Source organism: Pelodiscus sinensis, chromosome 27 (genome assembly GCF_049634645.1).
Source record: "Pelodiscus sinensis isolate JC-2024 chromosome 27, ASM4963464v1, whole genome shotgun sequence".
Classification (NCBI taxonomy): Eukaryota; Metazoa; Chordata; order Testudines; family Trionychidae; genus Pelodiscus; species Pelodiscus sinensis.
Genome location: NC_134737.1, coordinates 9,855,353 through 9,880,415, shown reverse-complemented (window position 1 = coordinate 9,880,415; position 25,063 = coordinate 9,855,353). Strand labels below are relative to the sequence as shown.

At 51.3% G+C, this 25,063-nt stretch overlaps 1 protein-coding gene across 1 annotated transcript in view; it reads right to left on the bottom strand.

Moving 5' to 3' along the window:
• Window positions 1–4,923: 4,923 nt before the first annotated feature.
• The window catches only part of TFEB (transcription factor EB), a 91,846-nt gene continuing 71,706 nt past the window's right edge, over window positions 4,924–25,063 (bottom strand). The window contains exons 9-12 of the transcript XR_012897896.1: window positions 18,253–18,355; window positions 10,559–10,692; window positions 7,156–7,291; window positions 4,924–5,363 (exon numbers count right to left, since the gene is read on the bottom strand). The gene's annotated coding sequence lies outside the window, so the exon portion shown is untranslated. The remainder of the gene's footprint in view (window positions 5,364–7,155; window positions 7,292–10,558; window positions 10,693–18,252; window positions 18,356–25,063) is intronic.

Sequence of the window (25,063 nt, the reverse complement as noted above, 5' to 3'; positions counted from 1 at the left end):
ACTTTAACACTCCCAGCCATTTTTGCCCTCCCTTCATGGGGAGGGATAGCTCAAGACCTGGAAGAGATGGGTAGCAGGCTCGCTAAGAGATGGGCAATACCAGTTTCTCTTGTAGCCCCTGTTCAGATTCCAGGGTAACCTGTGCTAAGGATGGATTTAGGGAGGTACTTCATCATGGGAGAATTTCTATTGCACTGAACAGGAATCAGGTGCCTACATCCCTTTTGAGAATCTGGACCCATGTATTTAAAAGCCAAGAAGGCACTTGAAGGAATTAGGAACCAAGCCGCTATGTGACTTTGTCCTCCTCTAGTGCCTGATCTGTTACTTGCAAGAGGAATTACTCTTTTACAACAGGAAAAACTTTAAAAAAAAACAACCAAGGGTCTGGTAGCTCTTTAAAGACGAACACCACATGCAGATGGGGTCATGAGCGTTCGTGGGCACAGCCCACTTCTTCAGACCAGCTGTGCCCACAAAAGCTCATGCTGCCAGCTCCATGTTTTGTTCGTCTTTACCAGACTATTTGTTGTTTTTTAAGTTTTTCCTGTTACAGACTAACGCTGCTCCCCCTCTGAATCTTTTAGAGCAGCCATGGGCAACCGAGGCTAGCGAGCCTCCTTCACCTCTGGGCCGCAAGATGGTCCAAACCAAGATGGTCTCCTGGGAGAGGGTCGTTTTCCTAACTGTGCTGGCGTACCTAGCATGTGCAGGGTGTGAGGATTGGCTGCAGAGGGAGTGCCCGGCTCATAGCCAATGTTGAGTGCAACCAGCATGTACTTAGAATCATAGAACTGGAAGAGACCTCAGAAGGTCATCAAGTCCAGCCCCCTGCTCTAGGCAGGACCAATTCCAACTAAATCAACCCGGCCAGGGCTTTGTCAAGCCGAGACTTAAACACCTCTAGGGATGGAGACTCCACTACTTCCCTAGGGAACCCATTCCAGTGCTTCACCACCCTCCTAGGGAAATAGTTTTTCCTACTATCCAACCTGGACCTCTCCCACCACAACTTCAGACCATTGCTCCTTGGTCTGCCATCTGTCACTACTGAGAACAGCCTCTCTCCATCCTCTTTGGAACCTCCCTTCAGGAAGTTGAAGGCTGCTCTCAAATCCCCCCTCACTCTTCGCTTCTGCAGACTAAACAGACCCAACTCCCTCAGCCTCTCCTCATAAGTCATATGCTCCAGCCCCCTAATCATTTTGGTTGCCCTCCGCTGGACCCTCTCCAATGCGTCCACATCCTTTTTGTAGTGGGGAGCCCAGAACTGGACACAATACTCCAGATGCGGCCTCACCAAAGCCGAATAAAGGGGAATGATGACATCTCTGGATCTGCTGGCAATGCTCCTCTTAATGCACCCTAATATGCCATTAGCCTTCTTGGCTACAAGGGCACACTGTTGACGCATATCCAGCGTCTCATCCACTGTAACCCCCAGGTCCTTTTCTGCAGAACTACTACTTAACCGGTTGGTCCCCAGCTTGTAACTCTGCTTGGGATTCTTCCGTCCCAAGTGCAGGACTCTACACTTGTCCTTGTTGAACCTCATCAGATTTCTCGTGGCCCAATCCTCCAATTTGTCTAAGTCATTCTGTACCCTATCTCTGCCCTTAAGCATATCTACCTCTCCCCCCAGCTTAGTGTCAAACTTGCTGAGGGTGCAATCCATCCCCTCATCCCGATCATTAATAAAGATATTGAACAAAACCGGTCCTAGAACCGAACCTTGGGGCACTCCGCTAGAAACCGACCGCCATCCTGACATCGAGCCATTGATCACTTCTCATCACGAGCCCTGGCTTTGCGTGCATATCACTTTAACACCAGTGGGGGGAAAAATCCTACATGGATGATATAGGGATGGAATAGTGTAGTTGAATAACCAAAAGCTTATAGGTTAATGCTATAGACAACACGTATTTCTTCCCCCCTCACTCTTCCTTGCCAGTAAATTTTTTAGCAGGCTAGCCAGCAGCTTGGCTGAGTCCTGGCTAGTGCAGGGTCCAGGACCCTCCTGTGCTGCGACTCTGCATTTGAAGTGTATTAGGAGCCAGGAAGGCAGCCCAGCTCAGTTGCTCCAGAACTGGGAGCTCAGCCCTTGTTCCCCCTAGACGGGTTGCTTTCACCTCATGCTGCTGCCTCTGATACAGAGGCAGCAGTGCAGCACGACAGAGGCTTCCTTGGGGCTGGAGTGCACTGGCTGCTGGCCCCACCCCAGGGGACTATAGAATGGTCGAGTAACCAATAAGAATTAATGAGGTTAATTGACTTTCAATTAACAACCCTAGGATGGAAACCAACGCTGTGCATGGGAGCAGTGAACAAAGTGTCTTATCGGCCACATGCTGAATCCCTGAGGAAGCATGTGGAAAAGCCATCAGGTGGATTTTAACCTGGGACCACTGCTGCTTAGTGTAAAAGCCTTGACAGCTTGAGTGACAAAGCCAGCTGCCCTCTGAGCTTAGGCCATAGAGCTCCCTTGTTCTTCTTTCTGGTTGTATGGGGTCTAAGTGCCACTGCATGGGACAGTGAACAACGCCAGGTGCGGGGGTTACATACGCAGCCCAGGGCCTGCCGATTAGAGTAGTAGAGGCTCGTTATGAAGGGCGCAGGTTCCAGCCATCCAGGGATGGGCATTGACGGGGAACCAGCTGTGCCCCAGGAGCTGTCTATTAGCTACAGGCTCCTCTGGCATGAGAGGCTATGAATGGCGCATTGTCTTACCCTGCCGATCGTGCAGCGCAGCACCACCCCCCGCTCCCTGCTGCTGTGTAATGCTGCAGAAACCTGCTGAGGGCAAGGAGGGGGATGGAGCAGTAACATCTGCCACGCTGCTGGCATTGATTTCCCTCGCTCTCTTCCTGTCGGATCCACTCCCCAACAGCTGGTGCCAAGAATGAAGTCACGAGACACGGGGGGAAGGAACGACGTGCAGGAAAGGAAAGGCAATTGATCTGCCGTGCACCAGTGCTAGAAGGCCTGCTTCCCGACTCCACGGGACAGCGTCTGCTGGCTCGCACACCAGTTTTCCCCTGGCAACATTCCACTCCCTTCACAGCTTTTGATTTACGGCAAGGAGAAGCATGCACCAGCTGCAATACTGTGGCATTCACACGTTATAAACCAGACCCAGCGCTGGGGTAAATCTGTCTGGGGGTGTGGGTTAAAGCATGGGTGTTAATTGGACTGGGGCGGGGGACCCACCGGCCATCCCATGTGCACACAGGTTCACTCGCTTGAGGGCTGATCATCTCCAGTATCTTTCCCCTCTTGGACCCAGGAGGACAGAGAGGGTCACTTGCACAGAACCCTAGAACAGCTCCGCTCACCGCAACACACAGAACAGTGTCATGCACCCCTAGCGACAGTCAGTACCGGTGAGCGGACAGTTATTCTGGCACCTCACCTCTGCTAACTCAGCAGTGAGGACAGACCGGCAGGAACTCAGCCACCCACCACTCCTCGCTACACAACTCACCTGCTTGTGCAGACAAACGAATCACACACCCAACTAGCAAACAAAACTCCTCGGCCTGATTCTGGCTCTCACACAGCCCCTGCTGCACTGGTCTGGTCCTACAAGGGGGACTTTAAGGGTGTGTAGCTGGCATCCCAATTAAGTCCGTTATTGGGGTTTTTTTTTTAATACTTTGCTCTTTTAAATGAGACCCAGGCCTCTCACAATGAATCACCTACTTTTTCTTCTGTGACCAGAGTGAGAGCGTGATGATCTTCGCGGTTTCGGTGTAGATGTTGTGGGGCTCAGATCTGACATTGGTACCACACCGGTACACACAAAAGGACATACACACAAAGGTAGATAGATAGTAGAGCAGGGCTGAGCAAGATGCGGGCCTGGGGCCCAATCCAGCCCACCTAACACTTTGATCCGGCCTGCGGACGGTATCTGGCCACTTTCTATTTATAACCTGCTGTCCGAGCCACCAAATTTCCAGACAATGGCTCAGGCAGCAGGATCCTATTTCAGTGGCTCACAGTTGTGGCGCTACCCCAGCAGGGGCCAGAGTCATCAGCCTTTTAAATAGTCACAGAAACTTCGGGTGGCTGCCAGGCAAAGCGGTAGCGGTAGGGCTGGGAGCCACGAGCCCTTTATGGTGCTTTTAATTCAAAGCCTCCGGCCCCAGACAACTCTGGGAGGAGGTTAGTCCTTAGCTCCGCCCCTTCCTGCCCAAGTCCCACCCCACAACCATGTACCAAAATTCATTACATGGCCCCCCTGCAAAAATTATTGCCCACTCCTGTAATAGAGGGTTCCGAACTAGGATTCATCCCCATACCATGGGCACTAGTGCTAGAATTCACATTCCCTGCATCTCAATGCCCTTGCAGTTCCTGTCCTCATGTTCTATCCTAAAACCCCTCCTCCCCATAAATGGCCCCACACTCCACTCCTAGCTCCAGCTTCCCCCCCACCCCAGCCCCCACACACTTTCCCCAGAAATGCCAGTTGGTACAACTTCAAACAGTTCCACCGAGCTGTAGGACTTGCCTGTCAGTTAGACGGTGCCCCCGAGGGAGAGTTCCCCTTTCCATCCTAGCCACGGCCTGTCTGCACAGATGGCAAAACCTAAATGTTATGATAAGGTATTTCTCCCAAATTTCCATCTTAATAGAATTCGGAGCCTGTAATTACCCTACAAGCTTCAAAAACTGCCGGAATCCCAATTAGGAATCTGAGGACATAATTGGCCCCTAATTAGAAAGATTTGTCAAATGTGAACAATTTTCTCAGCTCCTTCCCTCTTCTCTCCCCTCCTCCCCCCCAAACCCAGTGAAAAATCTGAATATTTTCTTTTCTCCACCACCTTTTTCTGCATGAACAGGGAGCGGCATTCCCCCGCCCCATGTTGCAGAGCTACATTCTTTCAGGTTCTCATGAAAGACGAATGCCCCGGCAGGTGTTAAGCCATTTTTATATTTCCTGGAAAACTGTGCTTTAAAAAGAGTGAGCGAGAAAGAGACTCTCAAAACTGTTGCCTTGGGGGTTTGACTTTGCTTCAGCATCAAGGACAGCAGCTGCAAAACCAGTGGCAGGTTGAGGAAATGGAATCCACTTACGGAAAGGTTATTGGAGCAGGGTTTTCAGCAGACAAACGTGGAAGAGGCAAAAATGAGTCTGAAACGGGGCTGCTGCATGGGGGGGAGGGGAGATGAAGGTGTATTCTATCTGCCAGGAGATCCATTTGGGGCACAAAGGTATAACCCATCAGCTACAAGAAGGTCATCGCTGTCACGTGTTAAGTACATATCTGGTCATCAGCACCAGAGTGGCTATCAATGCTGCAAGTGATGCAGCTTTTCTCTGTCACACGTTTTCACGTTACCAGGCATCCAGTCTGAAAAAAAAAATCCAAAAAGGGCCATAACACATAAAAACAATTTAATTTTGACTACCCTTGGCAGAAATTGGCACAACTATGCACTCGAAATAGTACTGGGTTGGAAATTTTGGAACTATTTAGCCCCAGCTGATACATTTTATGCATTTTCCTGGACTTTTTTCCCTTGGGGTAAAGTAAAAGTCTGTAGTCACAGAATCATAGAGCTGGAAGAGACCTCAGGAGGTCATCAAGTCCAGCCCCCTGCTCAAGGCAGGACCAATCCCAACTAAATCAACCCAGCCAGGGCTTTGTCAAGCCGAGACATGACAGCTTCTCGGTATTTATAGTATGGACTCTTTTGAGAAAAGTTTTTCAGTCTGCTTTTTTTAGGCAGTGATGCAGGTAAGATCCCTACTGCCTAAAACATATTTTTAATGTTATCTGCTTGGCCATAACTTTAAGTCTAAAGCAGACACGGTACAGTTGTAATCATCACCTTGCTATCTCTGAATACGACGACAGTACATGTAAACTTCTTATATAACAGCACTGACTCTTAATAGAAGGGCTATAGTAGGGATGTGAAAGACTAGTTGACTATCCGATAAGCAAATGCTTATCGGATAGTTGACATACTAGTCGACTAGTTGCTTCCCCCCGCCCCCTTGTTGCCTCTATCAGAAAGAGGCAGCGGGGGGGGGGGGAGAGGAAAAGAGGGGTACTTCAAAGCGGCAGCACCACTTGAAGCCTGGGGCCAGACTCCTAGCTCCATGCGGTGCTGCTGCTGCTTTGAAACACCACATGCAGCCCGGGGCCAGTTGGGGTGTCCCCAGACTGCACATGGCGTTTCAAAGTGGCAGCGCCACATGGAGCCCAGGATCAGCTGAGGACTCCCCCCGCTGACCCCGAGCTGCACATGTCGCTGCAGCTTTGAAACTCCACAGAGAGCCCAGGGTCAAGCTAAATGTGACGTTTCAAAGCAACAGCCCATGTGGAGTCCAGGATCAGCGGGAGTCCCCATCTGATCCCGGGCTCCACCCGGCGCTTTTGTCTTTGAAGTGTAGCAACAGCACTAGGGCTGTGGCTATACTTCAAAGGCGGAGGCACCCTATCGACTAATCGAATAGTCGATGCAAAATGCAAAGCTAATTAGTCAATATTTAACATCCTTAAGCTATAGAATGTCTTGCATCAATGTATCACATGAATAAGTATAGCCAGGTACTCTTAGAATTACCCCTACCTAGAATTATGAGTGATTGGGTATCTAATGCAACACCACTTTGAGTTACATTGACACACAAAAATAGTAATATGCAGACAGATCAAACATTTATAGTTCCCCTCAGAATCTGTGTCTGGTGTATTCATTACATGTGTGTTACACACGACACTGTCACAGCTTCATGGCTGGGAGCCCCTCTTTGCAGCCTTTATACCTCCTTGTGGCACAGGTATTCCTCATGGCCACGCTGCAGAAAGGCGAGGCTAGCTGTGGAAACATGTGGCCAGGCTGTTGTGGTAGGAACAGGTTCCCCTGTGCTATCTGTCACACTTCCCTCGTTGACAGGGGACACTTGAAGATTCTGAATTGTTGTATGATTTCATATGTACAGCTGATAATTTACACCTTTCCGGCAGTGGCAGAAGAAGACGAGGGTGGGTGGCAGTTTCTTACTCATTTTGTTCTTCTTAACAAACAAGTCACCGTGCTGGTTATCCAGAGATGTTTGCTGCTTAGAGACGAGTCAACCACAGGCTGTGGACTCTGGAAAAGCAGCAATGGGCTTAGATAACAGTTACCTACCTTCCGATCTAGCATTACTGAGCGAGGATTACTTGGTTCCTTGTTAACTCTTGGTCAGGTCAATCCAGGCTCTGAAGTCAGAGGAATGTCCTGATTTATAAAGTCATCCCAGAGGCAGTTGCGACCTTTTTGCAAACTAGGGAATAAAGTCACATTTTAAAAACTAACCAGTTACATATTACCTTTAACTGGAATCCCATGGGTGGAGACCCTAGCCAGGCTGGAGTGGCCCCCCACCCATGGCGCAGTATTGTGGTCCCAGCCTGGCTGGATGTGGGTCAGCGATAACCCTTCTTAAAGATAACAAATCCATGCAAGAGTGTTGGGAGGAGCACTACCCAAAGCTTCTACATCGGGGATCAACTGTGACTGGTGACCCCCATCAACTCCATCCTTCAGCACCCAATCCGGGAAACTCCTGCCAACCCCTGCAAAGCAGTTGAACACATGAAGGATGATCAAGCATCAGGTCTGGGTGGCACATACTAGCTAAAGTACTGAAAGGGGCTGGAGGGGGGACACACTGGCTAACAAGTTCTTTTGCTGCTACTCAAAATCTGGCGCTGACTTACCTAACACTGACATTGTCACCAACCTCAAAAAGGGAGAGAAGGCCGACTGTGGTGTCTATTGAGCCATTGTCCTCCTCTCTGCCACGGGGAAGATTCTGGCTAGTATCTTAGGCCTGGTCTACCCTAGGACCTCAGTCCGAAATAACCCCCCCAAGTTCGAATTCATAAGCGGTGCATCCACACAACAAGCCTGGGGTGGGCAATAACTTTTGAAGGGGGGGGCCACTTCACAAATTTCTGAAGTGGTTGTGGGCTGCCCTGCAAGGGGCGGGGCCTCAAGAAGAAGGAGCTGGGGGACCCTAATTGGTCTGGGGGTGGGGGGAAGCACATGAAGTCTTTAGCCCACCCCCTAGCGCCTAGAGAAAACCACTAGCTCTCCTGTCCCCAGAACTCGATTGGGGTTCTCGTCTCTAAAAACCAGCCAATGGGATTTGTGCTGGGGGGCGGGAGCAGCTATGAAGCACCACTCCTCCCTTCCCTACAGGCTCACAGTTTGTGGAACACAAACGGCCCAGCAGCCGCTTTTCTGAGCGGCACGCGGTGCGGGGGGCAAGCAGGGGAGTCAGCCTGAGACTCCCCACTCATCCATGGGCCATATCCAATGGCTTGGCAGGCCGGATCCGGCCCATGGAGGGTGTTTTCCCCAGGCCTGATTTAAGCAGTAGGTTACAAACTGCAGTTAGTTGTTTTGCAATTTCATATTAGAATTCCTTCAGAACTCTTAGATGAATCCCATCTGGTCCTGGTGATTTCTTACTCTTGTATCATTTTATTCCAAAACCTCCTCTACTGACACTTCAATCTGGGACAGTTCCTCAGATTTATCACCTAAAACAACAGATCAGGCGTGAGAGTCTCCCTATCATTCAGTGTTGCCTCTAATGTTTTCCATCTGTAGGTGGAATAAATTTTATGTACGTATACTGAGGCATGTGTGGATGGGCACCACCAGTAGAAACATACTGCCGGCTGTGGGCACTCTGCTAATTAGCTGGCCAGCACTTGAATCTTTCCTGTGTGGCCACCCACATGCTCAGCTTACAGGGAACACTGCTCACATCCTCTGCAGTGAAAACGGATGGAAAGAATTCATTTAGCTTCTTCACAACTGCTTTGCCTTCCTTGAGTGCTTCTTCGCACCTCAATCGTCCAGCAGCCCCACTGCTTGAATGGCAGGCTTCCTGCTTCTCACGCACTTCAAAAAAAAATTAGTTTGTGTCTTTTGCTAGTTGCTCTTCAAATTCTTTTTCAGCCTGCCGAATTATACTTTACACTTGACTTGCCAGAGTTTGTGCTCCTTTCTATTTTCCTCAATAGACTCCGACATCCAATTTTTACCAGGTGCCTTTTTTGTCTCTAACTGCTTCATTTCACCCCTGGGATGCTTGTAGCTCAATCATTGGCAGAATTTTCTCCAGCCAAGACCGTGTGTTGCTTTTTTGGGTCTGTTTCAGAGATCCATCCAAGCAGAGGAGGGAAACTGGGACAGGTGCCAGACTATACTTCAGCAGACCCTGGATAAGGGTCTGGACAAGGTAGTAACTCAGTTTCCTGAATATCTGGTGGCCAGTAGTTATTGCTGGTGCTGTCTGTGTCTTCTTTTGTTTGGCTGGTTTGTTGAGATTACTTAAGGATTTCAGATTATGCCTTTTTATGGGGTCAGGGAAGTCTAGCTCCCACCCTGTCTTGTAACTCAACTGGTTACAAACTGCTTCATTTCTTATGTGCCATTCTCTCTGATCATACACAGACTTTCTGCAGCTTCAGGTGGGGGCATAGCCGACGCAGCTGTCGGTCGTCTGGACTTGTTCCAGGGTCTGTGCTCAGGGGCATTTGTCATGCGTTCAGTCATGACGTTTATAATATCTTGGACAGCAGTTTTGGCAGCAGCCATAACTTTGCGGGTCGCTTCTTTGCGGCAAATTGCGGCTGAAGGATGCCTTGCGCATGCAACAAAAGCTTTCTGCAGATCCTTGAGTCATTGTCTCTGCAGACCCCGGTAGCTCTGCCGAACAGCGCGAGCAGATCTGTACAGGTCTACACACCATGTCACACGTACTGATGCAAAATATTACAGACCAACTCCTCAGCTGGGGTAAATTGGCAGAGCTTTGGGAACTTCAGTGGAGCGCCACTGACGGATACCTGCGGCGGGCCTGGCATCAGCAGTACAACACATGGTGGCATAAGCGCATGTGGGCAACGCAAGCAGCATGCCGCAAAAAACTCAGAGGCTCACGTGATAATAGCTATGTATCTAGTGGGACCTCCCTGGTCTGGCACCTTTGGGACCTGACTGGTCCCAGATGATGGATTTTTGCCATTCTAGGGGAGATCATTTTTGGACCCCTGCTACCAGCCCCCTGGTTTGGCTGCTGGCCTCCCAGCCGGCTCCCCACTTCCTGCTATCCCCACTGCCCTGCCAACCCGCTGGGCAGCAGCTATTGCTGCCATGGCTTCACCAGGCAGCCTGTCACTAGGGCTCCAAGCAGCTGTGCGCAGTGGGGATTCCTGGGCAGCCCTGCATGCGCTGGGAGTCCCAGCCTCTCTGCGCAGCCACACAGCAGGTCTCCCAGCCCTGTTGGGCAGCCTCACTGCCACGCACTGGACGGCCCCACCGTCAGCTCGCTGCAGGCAGCCCACTGCACTGCCAGCCCCACAGGGATCCTTACTGCTAGCCCTTCACTGGGACACTCTGCTTCTGCAACATCCGTGCCGGACCATGGGTGTTGCTGGACCAGAGAATCCCAGTTAAGAGAGTTTCGACTGTTTCATGCATTAACAGGGTTCCCTAGAACACCGTGTGCACCTGATCGAAGGGCTAAACCAACCTGAATCGCGGCTGAAAAGTCGCAGCCCCGGTGTCTTTTCACACCTCCCAGGCCGCCCCGGTGGAAGGCGGGATAAGGGCGAAGGCATCCAAACAAGACTGACTGCAGCTCTGCAGTGTGAGCCAGCTGGGTCTCTGCAGTGGAAAGAGAATAAAAAATGAAGCAGGAACACCGAGGAGGGGTTATGCAGCCGTGCCCCTCCAAAGTGCCTTGACTGATTTGCATGGAACCTTTTTAGAAAAACTCCCTTTCTGTGGCTGGGCACTAGACGGTTTCAAGCATAAGGCTGTTTTCCAAGGGGAAGGTCTGATGATTTCGTTGGGATTGGTCTTGCAGGGGGTTGGACGCAGGGACCTCCTGAGGTCTCTTCCAGCCCTCGGATTCGATGACCCCCATCTATGACGTTCAATACGGAGTGTGTGCTTTTGTGACTCCCCGCTCGGGCAAGTTACAATGATCGGCACAAAAGGGTGCTGCTTTTACTCCATGTGCACGAGTTCAGCTCCCCAGCTGGGGGCGCTGCCACAGATAACACTACAACCCTCACCCACCACGATGGCCCCCCCTGGCAATTTAAAGGCCATAATCATCAAATGGGTCAACCTCTCCTGGAGGGAGGGGGAAGTGCGGGAGGGACTGAACACTCCTCCCCTCCCCCCGGCAGAGACCAAGTTATGGGCCCTTTGTGACAGCATCGCTGGCTTCTTGCAGGAGTATTAAAATGCCCACCATGGGGCACAGTTATGCAGCCCAGCACAGATAGGGTTAACTGCCTGCTCCGGGAGGGCCCATGCACCGTGGCAGGGTGCAGCGCCACGTGGAAGGTACAGAGGTAGGCCAGGATTGAATGATTCTGCCCAGGAGGCTTTAACTAGCTGGAATTCAAAGGGGTAAGCTGGGCGGGGGGCTTGTTGCCGGATGGAACAGTCTGAACAGAGCGAGAGAAGAGTTCAAAGCTGCAGCAGGTGGGGAGTGGAACCTGCCCCGCGCCAGAGGGGCAAGAGCAGTGCAGGGCCTGGCGGAACTGGAGAGCAGAGATTGGGGTGTGCTGCAGGGTCTGCAAAGGGCGACACGAACTGGGGGTCCACAGGTTCATCCCTAAGCTTTCCAGACAGGAGGTTGCTTTGCTTGGCTGCCTCCGAATAATTAACGAGTTTTCATGAACACTGTGGACGCAGATCCAGCGCACCTTTCACCCTTGGGTCTCATTACACATCCCCCCCCCCGGCCTCTTTTCATGTGGGTGGGGGGTGTCCTTTGCAACCCCCCTCCAGCCCAAACACTCCTCACCTGGAGCCCACCCACCTACAGCCCCTGCGTGCGCAATCAGCAGCTGCTCTCTCGTGGGGAAGCAGAGCTTGCGTAAATCTTTATTGTTCCCATCTCCTCTATATACAAGAGGCTCTTTAGTTAAGAGCGACAAGGAGAGGTGGAGGGGAGGGGGGCTAGCGGGGCTGGTTTTCTTAATTAACAATTAGCGCAGAGTGTGCTGCTAATTATGTGGTTCCATGTAATTAAGAAGCTAATTAGTGCGGTGTCAATTAAGATTTAATTAGTACCCTTGTCAAAAATACTTGAAAGAGCAGTTTATATGCAAGTACTTCAATATTTCAGTGGTCGTGATCTCTCCGGCAAGCTGTGTGCCAGCCTTTCTCTGAACACGCTAACAGCGCGTTGCGGTTTATGGATACTGTCCTTTACAACGCCGCCACGTGTGTCTCCACAATAGACACGTTGACTGATTCTTCGGGAAGTTCTTTCAGAGGTGGCCGATCTCCGTTCCCTCCGGGGGCTTCCCTGAGCATCTGCAGTCCCTCCTCTTCTCCCCCGCCACCAGCAAGTGGAATTAGCAGGCTGGTTGCGACACTCCTCATTATCCCAGGAAGATCTCAGCTTGTTGAATTTAGATCCAGGGGAGGGGAGGGTGTTGCCTGGCCTGGATGTTGCCTGGCCAAGATGTCGCATTGGCAGCTCGCCGAGGGCAGGACTGAATCGGCATAACACAAAGCACAGCGGCCCAGGGATGCTAGCAGCCAGCCAGAGGACATCACATGGGCGATTTAGAGACAAGGAAAGGACAGAGAGAGGATTATGCAAACTTTACCCAGACTTGGGCCATGTTGGCAATTTGCCAGGAGAACAGGTGGGTTCCATATCATCGGTATAAAAGAGATCGCAGCTGCCCGCAGATGTTAGCACCCAAGAGAAGTCAGTCACAGGCACGTGCAAGAGTTTCCACACCTCAATGGAGCTTCCTTACTCCTTGGTAAGGAGGCAAAGCCACTGGTGCTTATGACTCCAGCATGATGGTCCAGCTTGATCTGAGTAGGGTCCATCCTGAACTGGTCGAATTGCAGGTCTCAGTCATGGGCCACCGCAAGGTACAAACTGCACCTTTGCAGCATCACATGGAGGAAGCCTGTGGTACACGGGTGGGCAACTCCTCAGGCAATCTCAAATACGTGTCTGATCCCATCTGCACAGTATCCAGGCCTCCCACTCTCTTCCCTGTAGTTAGCCTCACAACCCCTGTACAGATGAAGAACTGAGGCAAAGAAGCGTGAAATCACGGGGAGCGAAGCCAGAGCAAGTTGCCTGAGGTCACGTGAGCAGCCTGTGGCGCATTTGTAGTGCAGGGGTGGGAAACCTTCTTCGGGTCAGGGGCCACTGAGCCACAGAAAAAATCATTGAGACGCAAAAAAATCTGTGAGAAGCAAGGGAAAACCAAAAGCCTCAATAATGTGGCCTCCAGCTAAGAAGCAGAAAGACACTTCCCATATTTACAACTCTGCTCGATCAGCAGTAATAAGGACTGCAGAAACTTACTTCCGAGCCAAAGGCTGTTCCTTATTCTGTGTGTGTATGCCCTCCTGGTTCCTCCTAAACACTAACACATAACATGGCTCTCTCCATGCAGACCAGAGTTTGGCCGAGAATGGCTTGCCACATGGAAGCGGCACTGGCAGATTCCGGCTCCTGCCGAGGTCACAATCGTCTGCGCTATAGGTCAAGGATTTCTCCCCTCTACCATGGTTGTCTCCCTGAGGAAATTTGCAGTAGCATACCCAGCAAGTCAAGAATCCCAAGGGTACAGTTCGGGCTTTTAGGTTCCCAGGTGTTCAGTTTTCACCTTTGGTAATTGCGTCTTCTGTACGGTAAAAAAACAAAACAAAAACAAAAACAGAAAATATTTTGTTTTTCTCGGACGGTAGGCTGGCAGGGACATTTTTCTCCTGCCACATGTGGCGGAGGTGGGGAGAGCGAGAAGCACGGGAATTTAAAGGCGCAGTGCCTTTTTTTTTCCTCAACAAGTTTGGTCCTCCCTTTTTCTCTTTTTTTTTTTTTTTTTTTTTTTTTTTGCTTTGCTCAACCAATTGTTTCCTTGCCATGTTCCAGATTTTTTGTGAAAGTATCTGGCAACCCTACTTTTCAGGGTTCAGAATTAATCTGGGAGGAACTCGGCCACCCAGCAGCATCAGTTCAGGTGGAGAGAAGGGGAGAACAGGAAAGCAGAGCCCCAGCCGGGGAGAGACGGGGCAAACCATGCTAGACTCAGCTGTGATGAAGCAGGAAACGGGGAGGGGAGGATCTTGTGAAAAAAACCAAACAGATGTTCAGCCAGACTGCCCTTTAGTACAAAAGTTAGGGGATGTTTCTATGCTGCTAACCAAGCCCCCCCCCCCAAACTCTGCTTCGAAGAGACACAAGAACCGAGGGAGGGACCCAGAGAGCAGTGAGAAGCGCTGGGGTCTCTGGGAATTTCTCTCTCTCTCTCTTCCCTTCCCCCTCCTCCCTTATATGTGACTGAGCCGCCTGTTCTCCCACCACGGCTGCCAAAATACAGCGAGACAGGGTATAATTACAGGCACTTACTGCGGCCATTACACCACCAGTGCGGTCTGCGCAAAGTGACACACGACCCGTCAACTCCTTATTCACGCCATTAAGGGGACTCATTAGCATCTTCGCTAAGAAGCAAAATTACCCTCACTGCTCATTTCAAGATGTCATAAATTTTAATTTAGGACCCAAAGATAGCACAATGGGAGCGAGCCGGCTCTCTCCGGCAGAGCCTCGCCAGCTGAGGGAGGTGGAGGAGAAACAAAAGGGCTGGCTGGATACAAGATGGTGGCATTCTGAGGGGCAGCGACGGGGAAAGGGAGAGAGACAGAGATGCCCGGGGGCCTGGAAGCAATTTTTCTGTCATATCCAAGCCCAATGGGAGAGAGAAGCTGCTAAAAACATCGGCACAGTCCTCAGGTTCCTCGCAAGAGGTCACCCGGGAGATATGAGAGACCTTAGTGGTACGGCCTCCCCTTGAATATCAACAGGCCAACGCCTTTGGAGAGGGTTTGGGTCAGCCGAGTGCCTTACTCTCCCTCTCTCTCCCCTCAGAGGTTGCCTGGGACTGTGCCAAGCGCTGCTCCCCAAACATGTTGCGGGGCGGGGAGGGGCAGGATGTTGGTAGCAGCGGGAGATGGAAGGGTGATAAATAAAGGACAAGTTCCCTCTCCAGTACCCTGTGTCACCTCCACAGGTAAGGCCACAGGGCCCCAGCCAAAGGCAGGAAACCCTGAGCCAGGGCTGCACACCAACCACTCCTCATACAGCTGCTGTTCAGAGAAGAAGGGCAAGGGCAGTGTGTTAAGGACGCACCACAGGGCCATGGCTGTGGACTGATGGGGATTCAGCAGGGTCCAGTGTAGGCTTTCTGTATTCACTGTAAATACCCAGTCATTGCAGAGCCTACCTTTGAATGACACGAATGCAGCAGGAGGTAGGCCAGGCAGGAACTTTCCCCCTGGGGGCTCTCAAAGCGCCTCACAAACAGAAAGCAAGAGGCGGGGGAGTGAACTGAGGGCTGGGAGACAGGAGTCCTGAGTCCTCATCCCAGCACCACCCCAACTTGCTGCAGAACCCTCAGCAAATCACTTCCTCAGTGCCTCAGTTTTCCCATCTGTAAAATGGGGATACACATACCCACACACCCTGAGGGTTAATTACAGGCAGCCCCACAGCCCAAAACAGTGGCAACGATTAGCTAGCTACAAATCAGTGGCCACTAGTGAAAATGCCGAGTTAGCGGCTCACCTGTGTCGCTCCATTAATTTCCGTGAAGCGACTCAAGGATCCAGCCCCTCGCCTTGGAGCTCTGTAGTGTGCTGCAAAGGTATGGCCTCTCCAGTACCTTGGGGAGCACTGATGTGGGTTAGCGACCCGAGTGGTCATTAAGGTCCCTCCGAACTTGGGGCTGAACGGGCTGTATTGAGAGCCCTCTAAATTTCTGCCAGCTGAGGGGTGGGCTGGGCAAATCAAACCTAGGCTGTCCACAGAGCTGACGAGCCCCCTTCTTTTTAATAGCTTGGTCCTTTTTTAATGGTCTTTCCCCCAGGACTTCCCAAAGGCACCACCCTCCCGTGGCTAATCTCTCAGCCAGCATTAGGTGTGTTGGGGCCAGATTTTCTCAAGAGCCTGAGCCTGGTTTTCAAGTGCTCAGCAGACGGATCTGGGGCCTGGTTTTTCCAAGGGTGTGGTGCCTGGCACATGGAGCACATGCTGGAAATCCGTCCCATAGTGCACATCAAAGCCAGCTCTGAGCCCAGCCACCTAATCTGCTCCCACAACAGCTCTAGTGCAGCGCCTGCTGTCTTGGTTTCTATGCCCACCAGGCCAGGTGGGTGTAGAAACAGGGACAATTCCTTCGGCTCCAGTTGAGTTACATCTGCTCCGGCCAGGGCTGCATTTGGCCCGGGGTATCTACAAATTATTATACCTCCAATGTGGAATTCCTGCCTCTGCCACCTTTCAACCCAATGGGAATGTCGACAAGGTAGTTCTGAAGCTCCCCCGTCCCAGCCAACACAGTGAAATAATGGGGCAAAGGGTCCTGGAAGCTGCAGACCCACAAATAGTTTCAAGAAGGGCAGGTGGGCTACAGAGTAACCCCTTGGCTGTGGCTTGAAGCCAGAGCAGGAATGGAAGAGAGAAAAAGAGCCAGGGAAGGAGCAAACAGACGTGAAAGGGGGTGTATGAAAAGAAAGGCCTGGAGGCAGGGTGGACTCCGGAGGTGGAAGGGAAGAGAGGGGATGAGAAGGGATAGCAGGATGGGTGGGGGGAGAATCCCCATTTAGGGATCCCCATTTAGAGATCTGGGGCAAATCTGTCAGGGATGGTACTTGATCCTGCCGTGAGGGCAGGGGACTGGACTCAATGACCTCTCAAGGTCCCTTCCAGTTCTATGAGATAGGTATATCTCCATATATATGCAACCATCAAGGTGTAAGACCACAGAACAAAATGCTTCTGATGGGTTTGGGGGCTCATCTCCCTGATGCAATTGACTGCAGCAGCAGCTCCTTGTGTGGACACTCTAAGGCAGGGCTACTCAACTTTGGAAGCCCCAGGCCCACAATGATACTCTCAGCACATTCAGAGGGACGCAACTTACATGCAAATATATATATATGTATGAATATATGCAAATAGCTTCTTTCACACTGACGGGCATGAATACAAAGGTTAAGGCAAGACTGCACAACACACAGGCCCTATTTAAGTCAGTTCTGCTGATATTAATAAAATGCAATATTTCCCCCATTTCCACCCATAGGACAGCTCTTTTAATGAGCAATGACAGTCCAGGAATTTAAGTACTGTACTAAAACGCAGGCCATTATATTGACTACTTTTTTGGTTTGGCTCCCACCCACAGGCCATGTGTTGAGCCCCATGTAAATCCAAATCGCACTGTAGGCCGCAAACAAAGGGTACGTCTACACTAGCCCCCTAGTTCGAACTAGGGAGGGTAATATAGGCATTCAAAGTTGCAAATGAAGCCCGGGATTTAAACATTTGCTTTATTTGCATCTTCCCATCCGGGCACCATTTTTAAATCCCCTTAGTCCGAACTAACTACCCGCAGCTACACGCAGCAGTCGAACGTTAACTCAAACTAAGTCCTTAGTTCGAGTTAACCATTTCACCTCGTGATATCCCGAAATAGCAATCCTGCGTCTTAACAACAAGCCTGTTATTTCGAAATACGATGGGCTCGCTATTGCGACATCCCTGAAAATCCTCATTCCACGAGGAGAAAGGGACGTGTCGGAATAGCGGGTTATTTCGAAATTTGGCACGGTGGAGATCATCGCCAAATGACAAAATAAGCTGTTTCGAAATAAGATCGAAATAAGGTATACAATTTGTGTAGCTCAAACTGCATAGCTTATTTTGACCTATGATGCAGTGCAGATGCACCCGCCATTCCGGAATACAGGTGATTTTATTCCAGAATAGTTACATCGCTTTGCTAGTGCCCTGCATTTTCCAGAAGCATGTCCGCGGGGGAGCTATTTTGGAGTTCCTCTTGCAGAACAGCTTAGTCGGCAATGGCTATTCCAGTCAATTTCCCCCTGTAGACAAGCCCTTAATCACAGGTTCCAAAAACCAAAAAAACCTCTAAGCATTCTCCCAGCCTATACTTTGAGGTCAACCTCCCTCCCCACCCCCCCCAGATGCACATTTGCACGCACGCGCACACACACATTCTGCACCTCATCCATGTCAAGAGGAACTGTGGTTTCCCTTAAGGGAAGGCATATTAATTCCCGACTTCTCACCCCCACCCCTTCCTACTCAGTCCTACTCCCTCCTCATGCCAACTTGAATATTCATGATATATGAGACACACCTACCTTCCCCCCATAGACACCCGCTGCCAGGACAGAACTCAATTACAGGCCTCTTAAACTTTACCAGCCACCAGGATCCGTGATTAATGAGTTGAAATGTCCACATCTTTAAAAAAAAAAAATACAAGAGGGGTAGATTTAGAAAAAAGCAACTCAAATTACAGGCAGCTAAGGGATTTTGCCCCCCTCCCACCCCGCACTATAAGAACATATATCCAGAAAGGTTATGTTAATTTTTAATGTACAAGTCTATAATTAATTTCAGTGGCTGAGTGGATTAGCGGAGAGAGTAAATTTCAGCCTCGGCTTGGACTGCAGATAAACTAACACCGGGGAAGACTGTGGAGCAAGGGACTGAAGCTATTGCTGGGCTTCCAAGGGCTAGGTTAGAGCTAGAAATAATAAAAATCTCTCGTGCACGCGAGCGTGGATGCAAAATGCGTCACAGACGGAAAGGTGCCATCATCCTCACTCTGCGGAAGGGGAAACTGAGGCACAGCAGGGCAACACCATGCCCAATATCACACAGTTCAGGACAGAACCCAGGCGTCCCGAGTGCCAGTCCTAAGGACCCTGCAGCCTGCTCACAGAAAAGACTGAGAGGAAGGCGGGAATGATGTAAGGTAGCTGGGTAGAGAAGGTCTTAAAAAGGATGTTTCATTAACGCCGGTTTACAGATGGGGGAAACTGAGGCACGGAGAGGCGCAGAAACTCCCCTATGGTTGCACAGTGGCAGTGCCAAGAAGTCTGGCATCCCAATTCCCAGACCTACATCCCGTGAACCATGCGACCTACCTGTTGCAGGTAGGGTAAATAGGGTGAACTGAGCTGGGTAGGGGGTTATTTGAAGATACACCCAAGACTGATAAAAGTCCATCTAGAGCTGTGTTTCTTAAACTGTGTTCCGCGAGGCAGTCGGAGGTGTGCTGCAGAGAACGGAATAAAATATGGTCGCCCTTAAAGGGGCAGAGAACCTCTTTTTCCTCTTTTTTTTTTCCTCCCCTCGATAACTTTCTCCCAACCCCTCAACAAAAATTACTTGGTGTGCCTCATAAAAAAGAATTATTGTTTGGTGTTCCTTAGTCTTAAAAAGTTTAAGAAACTTGGCGCACTTCAAGACATTCCTACCAAGGACCCTCCCCACTTTGCCTGAGCACCACTCCCACTTGACAGCCACCTGCTGCTGAGGGGCTCATTGGAAGCCGAGGCCTCCAATGTCACAGATGCCAACGCTTGTCACGGGCAGCGGGAGAAATGCCCCCCCGGAGGAATGTGCCCCTCAGAGAGGCAGTCGCAGGGGTCAGAGAACTAAGTGAGGAGGAGCTAGCTGCCCAGATCCCTTGGCGATGCTCGCAAGCCCAAGGCAGGGAGGATATCCAACACAGATGCCCACCCTGCAGCCTCATGCAGGGCACAATTAATGACTCAAGCCCATGCAACATTTACTCGCTCGTGCCCGTGCCCGGCAGAGGAGAGGAGACACACCTGGCCCGCACCCTTCTGCAGCCAAAGCGGGCTCACCAGGACTCCTGTCCCAACCCAGCACTCTCCCCTCGGCAGACATGCCTGGCCAGGAAGCTCTGGCATGGGGCTGGGGCAGAAGACGAGAAGGGAGGGGGCAAGAGCAGCTAGAGAGCTGTGACTCCAGAGACCTGGACGGATTGTACAACCAACGTGTGGATGAGTCCGAACCACAGGTGCCACGGAGGAGGGGGGGGGGGAACTGGAGCATCAGCTGAGCAGCCATGTCCGGACACAGCAGCCTGTCCCTTCCCCGCTGCCTTTCTGTGCCCAGTAGCCCATGCTGCCCTGCCATGCCCTCCTCAATCCCACCCAGGACTCTGCCCTGGGACACACACAAAGACCCTCCTCCCTCAAGCAGAAGTAAGGAAGTTCAGTCACTCACCCCCTGGGCTGGCTCGGGGGACAGTTCATCAGCCACATGCCACAAGTTGGAGCCCCCCTATGGCAGTTCACAGCCTGCTTGGTGCCTCTGGCTGACTAGTGGGGGGAGCAGTGCTGGAATAGCAGCTCTGCTGGAAGTCGGGGTGGGGCAGGATCAGAGCCAGGGGGTGAGCAGTCAAGAGTCCAGGTGCACTGGTCGAGCTGGAGGTGGGAGGGAGCCAGAACTGGGATAGCTGTGGGAGGGTGCTGCCGGTCAGGACTGGGGGGCACTGATAGAGCTGGGGGCAGGAGTGGAATAGCTAGGGGCAGTGTTCCCTGTAAGCTGAGTGCTTGGGTGGCCATCCAGAAGAGATTCAGCTGGCTAACAAAGCGCTTACAACTGACCATCGCCAGCGGCATGTGTTTCTATTGGTGGTGCACTTCTGCCCACACCTTGGTGCACATAAAATTTATTCTGCACATAGATGAAAAAATGTAGTGGGAACATTGGCTGGGGGTGCAGCGGATTCAGACTGAGGTGCAGGGGCAGGCCAGAGCTCTGTGGCATGGGACAGGTCACATGCCTGGCACCTGCCTCTCTCTCGCCTTTCCCTAGCTGCTGCTTATACATACGCAGATTTTTATTATAGATATAAACCCTCCAGATCCACTTCCTAAAAGATAAAAATAATGATGGTCTCTACCTACTATGGCTTTGGTGAGACTATAATGAAAGGGTCTGAGCCCAGGAAGGCAGGAATGTGCCGGCTTGAAATACAGCAAGTTTTGAAAGGAAAGAAAAGGCTCCATTATTCTTGCATTAAACTCTCTCTCCCTCCTGCTCTTTCTCGCTCCCTCTGTCAGTCTTTCACTCACTTGCTGCCTTCCCCCAGCCTCTCGGAAGACAGATCGGTCCCTTAATCACTCTGGAAAAGAACCCCAAGCCGATATAATATTATAATTAATTAATTCACTAAAAAGGTATTAAATTTCTTTTCCCCCCTGTGGATATTATCTGAATTCATTGACCTTTAGAAAAATCACCCTCTAATTGTAACCAGGTTCAAGTGCATTTCCAGCCTGTCCCTTTTACATTAATAATATCTTCCAGGACTCCGCGATGCTGCTTAAATATTGTATAAATTTCACTGCCCCCTCAAAAAGGAGAAAGGCATGAAATGAAAACTACAGGCTGATTAAACAGGTCCTGGAATGTGGGGGAAGAGAAGGAAAGAAGACCAGTTCAGACTGTGGGACATACAGACACTCCCCTCCCCAAGTCGCTTAGGCCTAGGAATCCACAGGATCCTATGTCCAAAGCCCTCAATTTTCCTAGAATCCCAGACCCATCTGTCCAGTGCAAATTCCAGTCCAAGCTTCCCAAGGATCCTGGAATTCCAGCTTTCTTCTGGGCAAGGATAGTGGCGTCAATGCGGGGGTGGGGAGAACACATATACTGGGATTTCAAGGAATGCCTCTGTTATATTTGTACCGCACCCAGCTCAATGGGGCTCCATTCTTAGTAAGAGCTTCTAGATGCTACAGCTTTTTAGACCCGGTTTCCCCAGAAGCCGAGGATCTTGGGTCTTGAGATCTTAGCTGGCCCATGAGCAGAAGACACCCAGTTCCCATTTTCCAGGACACCAAGCAGAAGTTCAATGTCTGGATTTTCTGGTTAGTGTTTCTGCAATCAGAAAAAAAAGACCATGTAGATGGGACCATGGGGTCCCCCCCAACCCATTCTCTCTCATTCCAGAGCCATTTTGCTCAACTGACAAGCCAACAAGAGATTTCTCCAAAGGCCAGCGCTGTAAACCCCAGCCCAGGCTCCAAAAATCCAGCTGGGTTCTTTCTGCCGATCATCAAACATAATCCCCAGGCCAGATCTTTGCTGGTTTTAATCAGCATAGTTCCACTGAATTTAATGGAGTTGGGTTTGTTTTCAGCAGCTGACAAGCTGGCTGTGTGTCTCTTCTCCTACGCCCATCAGCACAGCCTCCAAGTCCAGCATCGTGAAGCATCACCAGCCCTAAGAGGTCCCTAGTCCGAGTTTAGCTCTGCAGCTCTGAGGCAAGGCAGAGCAAGGCTGGCGGAGGTCGGAAGGTTTGGACACTGCAGGGCCCTTCTCTAATTGTCGCCAGCCTCTGCCCCAAAAGTCCCACAGAGGAGCAGATATAGTAAGAGGGAACATTTTTAATGTTAATACTTAGCAATTACAGAGCTCCTTCTATCGGAGGCACTCCAGGCACTAATCAATCAAATATCAATTAATTTGCCTTCCCTGTCAGTGGTAGTATCAGCCTCACCCTCGTTTTGTGAATGGGGAAACTAAGGCACAGGTTGATTAAGGGACTTGTCCAAGCTCCCACAATGAGTCAGTGGCAGAGATGGGAGGAGGAGAGAGGTGTCCTGATTCCCAAGCTTGTGCCTTTTCCAACAGATCAGCATATTTCTTGGTCGTAACATCTTATGAACTGCCCTGTTGAGCTTGGGACGTCCCAGGTTTGCATGCTGCTCCCCTCTCTTCACTGGAATATACATCGCCATCTCTCCAGTAGGGCAGCATTCCCTCCTTCACTGCTGGCAGACTTTCCAGGGACATCGCTGTAAGGCAGCTGCTCTGGTTCAGAAGGCACCAGGTATGTGGCGAGGGTTGCAACGAAAGGCACAGCCGTGGCTGGTGGACATCGAGCAGGGCAAGGGTTAGCTAGAGACTCGGGGTAGCCGCTGGGCTGCTCACCCTGACTGCGGGTGTCAGGAGAGACTCCGGGACGTCACGGAGTATTGGCTGCGCTTTTCCCCAGCGCTAACTGTCAGGAACCGGTTTGACATCATGGGGGCGGATGGTCCCATTCAGAGTAACCCTCCGGCACTGTAATCCAGAGCGTGGCCACAGGAGACAGTTCACCTCACATCTCCGCAGAAGGCAAGTCCAGGCCTGGAGGGAACGGAGCTGTTCAGAGCCTCAGAACTGGTGAGCTTGGCGGCACGCAAAGGGGGCTTTGCCGCATGGATGGCCTGGCTGCTGGCGGTCAGGTTTTCCCAGGACCATCCCTGTTTGAAGGTAGCTAGCCGGGGAAATCCACCAGGGCGCTCAGTTTTCAGGACTCAGGATGGTTTCTGGTACCTCAGAGGTGGCAACCCTAGGCCTGCTGCTGCTGCAGGCACAGACCGACGCCCGCCATAGAGCTCTGAGTTAGGTCAAAACAATTCCCACCAAGGGACAGCTGGCCAAAGACTGACTGCACTATAGACTATATCCCATCTCGCTAGAAGAGGTGCCCCTAGGTCAAGATTGAGGTGCCTTGGCAGGGCCACAGGCAGGGTGGGGGGAAGCCACCCTGCACTGCTCTGTGGACAGACAGATGCCTACGCTCGCCAGGGCCGTCAAGCTGGCCCCCGCTGCGGCGCTACATTCCCTTACAGCAGGCGGAATTCCAGCACTCCACGGCTCTGCCAGATGTCCCACCGGAAGCTGCCTCGGGGGGGGGGGGGGGGGAAGAGGCAGCGCTTGCCTCGTAAGGCTCACGTGAGCGGCTGTTCCAGTGGGCTGGCAGCCATGGCTGCCTTTCCTGGCCTCCTTACCTGGGCCTCATTTTCTTGTCAGTGCCAATTCTACTGCAGCCTGCACCCCTTCCCAACCCTTCGCCTGAGGAGTCATAATCCTTTTGTCTCTGCCTCGGACCATATCACTGGCTGGTGGCAAGTTGCTACTGGGACGCTGCTTGTTATTCCTATCTCTTCCGTAATCCTGGCTGTAATTAAGCTGCCTACAAGGGCTCAGTGTTCAGTAGCAGAACCCTAATGCCTTAAAAAGCCACAGATGGGAAAACACCGGGCCAAATACTTCTGCGGTGTAACTCAGACTCACCCAGAGAATCAACCTGACTCCTCCTCTTTGGAAGCCATTCTGGACTGAGATCAGATATGTTCTCGTCTCTGTTGCCCACGGAGATTTACACATGAAGAGCTACTTTTGTTTCTTCAAAGCCAGTCCGGCTTTGCTGCCTATTCCCCACCTGAAAACGTAATCCCTTATTTGTGACCGCCTTGCAACCGTTTCCACAACGCCCGGGGATGTCACCAGCAGAGGATTATGACTTCAGGTGGGGAAGGAGCAGCCCAAGTGGATTTACGCAGCAGCTAAAGGGGTTCATCTTTAGCCAGCAAGAAAGGAGGGCAGGCAAACATTGAAATACCACAGAGCCAGAAGCAGAATGGGTTCCCAAGGCATCTCCAGCCCTTAAAGCCCAGGTCCTAAGATCCATCAGCTCTCAGTGAGACAGCACCTTATACAACCCCCGCCCAAACCTGTCACATGTGGGTTGGCCAACTCCCCAGTGACATTCCCTGAGGATAATATTGGTCTTCCCCAAACAGGAGATCGTTGCAGAGCCAGGCATCCCGGGCCTGAGGGCCTGTCCGTGCCGTGCATCTTGGGTCTGAAGGCCTGTCTCTCAGGCCTTACTCCAGCATGACTTCCATTGCCTTCCAAGACCGCAGAGTCTGGCCCACAGGATCTGAGATGGGAAGGACCTCTTAGGTCATCTCCATCTCTCCTGGTTGATTGCCGTCACCACCGAGTGACTACCCTTTGCATTGTGCACTCCAGTTTCCTGGGCATGCCTATTGGGTTTTCAAGGGGCCTGATTTTAGAGGTAAAAAGCTGCCTGGGCCCGATTCGTCTCCTCTGACCCTACTTCACTGAAACCGATGGAGTTCCACGGAGGCAGAACGGAGCGCGGCGATATCAAAATCAGGCCCCTTGTACTGCACTGTCCAGCGTAGCGCGGCACAAGCAGACCCTGGGATCTCAAAAAGAAAAATGGAGGAAACCTTTCTAGCCAACCATCCATTGCCTGTTACAGGAGCGATCCCATCAAACCCAGGGAGAGGGGCTAGAGCAGGGGTGGGCAAAAGAGTCTCCGCG